At 50.7% G+C, this 2,500-nt stretch overlaps 2 protein-coding genes across 2 annotated transcripts in view; both read left to right on the top strand.

Annotated features, from left to right (window-relative positions):
- Positions 1 to 2,500, top strand: part of LOC113806022 (microtubule-associated serine/threonine-protein kinase 3) — a gene marked incomplete in the record, with an annotated part of 279,433 nt that overhangs the window by 128,427 nt on the left and 148,506 nt on the right.
- LOC138863475 (uncharacterized) overlaps positions 1 to 2,500 on the top strand; it is a 15,513-nt gene that overhangs the window by 856 nt on the left and 12,157 nt on the right. The gene's annotated exons all lie outside the window — the stretch shown is intronic.

Here is a 2,500-nt window from a genome sequence, read left to right as displayed (position 1 = left end):
TGGAAATCACGGCCGTTTTGATCAGCTGACCCTCGATTGGCTGGCGGTGTCTGACGGCGAAGGAAGGTCAGGACTCACTCTGTGGACTGCGGGGACAGCATGGCTCCCTCTGCACTCTGGCTGCAATATCGGCTGGTTTGATTTTTTTTCTTCGGGAGGAAAAGTGTTTCATTTTCTTATTTTTATTATTCATTTTTTTTGGAAAAGTTTTAAGGGGTACGACTGTCCATACATCAATGAATGCATTTTTATTTTTTATTTTTCTACTCTCATGAAAGAGATGGAAAAGACACCAAAAAGTACAATCCTTCTTTCAAAAAAATCTCACTGATAATAAACGCATCGCTTTACGATAAAAGGACACGCCTTGTGCCTGAGTTGAACGCTGACTCTAATTGCGTCTTGAGCAGCGAACTCATTTGAATCCCATCGAATTCGGCGAAGTTGAAAGTAGGCAAAAGAGAGGAGGGAGAGGGAGGGGAGAGAAGGAAGAGACAGGGAAAGAGTGGTAGAGGAGAGGACAGGGAAAAGGGGGAAGAGAGGCACAGGGAGAGGGAGAGGGAAGAGGGGAGTGTAAGAGGGAAGGGATAGTGGGAGAGGAGAGAGGAGAGGAAAAGGGAGTGGATAGGGGGAGAGAGAGAGAGGAAGATGATAGGGAGACAGGATAGGAGAGAGAGAGATAGGTAGGAGGTGAGGGTGAGGGAAGATGAAAGGAAGGAGAGGGAGGAGGGGGAAAGGGGAAAGGGGGGAAAAGGGAGGAAGTGGAGAAGGGGGAAATGATGAAAGGGAGGGGAGAGGGAGAGGAGAATAGGGTAGAGGGAGAAGGGGAGAAGAAGATACGGTAGGGGAGAGGGAGAGGAAGAAGTGAATAGAGATAGGGAGAGGTAGAGAAGCGGGAAAGGGGAGAGGGAGAAATGGGGAAAGAGAGAGAGAGAGAGAGAGAGAGGACCTTCATTCCCTCCCTCCCTACCTGTCCTTCTCTGGCGCCCATTCAGGTGCCTCACAAAACATCGTTCAATTTCCTATACAAACAAGAATTCGTCGCTGCCACTGGCTTCCCTCCCCTTCCCTCCCCCTTCCCCCCTCCCCCTTTCCCCCCTCTACCCCTCTTCGTTATTTTATTTCAATATCTGTTCATTTTGTTAAGAAAAAGAAGAAGAGGAAAACACAAGTGCATTCGTCTTCGCTGTCGTCTTTGAGAGAGGATAAAGTTAAATGCCAAAGTATGAAGGAGAACTGTTTTCTTTAAAGACGCTGGGACACGGACACCCAGCAGGGGCCATACCTCCCCCCTCTCCCTCTCCTTCCCCCCTCTCTCTCTCCCTCTCCCTCTCCTCCTCCTCCTCCTCCTCCCCTCCTCTCCCTTTTCCCTCTCCGTTTGTCTCCCGAGCGACAATACTCGGTTTCCCTTCGTCTATTTTCTCTTTTGGTTCGTATTCTCTCTCTGTCTTTCGCTTTCTCGCTTTCTGCTCCTTACCCTGCCCTCTCCCCCTTCCCCAGCTGCTCTCTCTCTCTCTCTCTCTCTCTCTCTCTCTCTCTCTCTCTCTCTCTCTCTCTCTCTCTCTCTCTCTCTCTCTCTCTTCTCTCTCTCTCTCTCTCTCTCTCTCCATTTCTCTCTCTCTCTCCCCTCCCCTTTTATTCTTCTTTCTCTCCTCTCTCTCATATCTCTCTCATCTCTCTCTCTCTCCTCTCTCTCTCTCTCTCTCTCTCTCTCTCTCTCTCTCTCTCTCTCTCTCTCTCTCTCTCTCTCTCTCTCTCTCTCTCTCTCTCTCTCTCATTCATCTATCTACTCTATCTATCTATCTCTCTCTATCTCTATTTTCTCTTTTGGTTTGTATTCTCTCTCTGTCTTTCGCTTTCGCTCTCTCTCTCTCTCTCTCTCTCTCTCTCTCTCTCTCTCTCTCTCTCTCTCTCTCTCTCTCTCTCTCTCTCTCTCTCTCTCTCTCTAAATCCATTTCTCTCTCTCCCTCTCCCTTTATTCTTTCTCTCCCTCTCTCTCTCTCTCTCTCTCTCTCTCTCTCTCTCTCTCTCTCTCTCTCTCTCTCTCTCTCTCTCTCTCTCTCTCTCTTTCTCTCTCTGGCCAACCTCATTTATTTGAGAAGTATTGAGAAGTATCCTTTCTCTGTAAACTTGTCAGAAGTCAAAAAGTCCCCTTTTCCCTCCCTCCCTCCCCTTCCTCCCCCCCTCCACTCCTCCCCTCCCTCCTCCTCCCCTCACTCCTCTCCTCCTCCTCCTCCTCCTCCTCCTCCTCACTCCCTCCTCCCTTCCTACCTCCTCTTCAGCCCACTCTAACCTCCTCCTCCCTATCCTCCTCTCTCCTCCTCCTCCTCCTCCCTCCTCCTCCTCCTCCTCCTCCTCCTCCTCCTCCCTCCTCCTCCTCCTCCCCCCCTCCCTCCCCCTCCTCTCTCCCTCTCTTCCTCCTCCTCCTCTTCCTTCCTCCTCCTCTCCCTCCTCCTCCTCCTCCTTCCTCCTCCCTCCTCCTCCTCCTCCTCCTCCTCCT

This window comes from Penaeus vannamei, chromosome 2 (genome assembly GCF_042767895.1).
Source record: "Penaeus vannamei isolate JL-2024 chromosome 2, ASM4276789v1, whole genome shotgun sequence".
Classification (NCBI taxonomy): domain Eukaryota; kingdom Metazoa; phylum Arthropoda; class Malacostraca; order Decapoda; family Penaeidae; genus Penaeus; species Penaeus vannamei.
The sequence above is the reverse complement of the archived record's forward strand: the minus strand, read 5'-3'. Positions and strand labels throughout refer to the sequence as shown.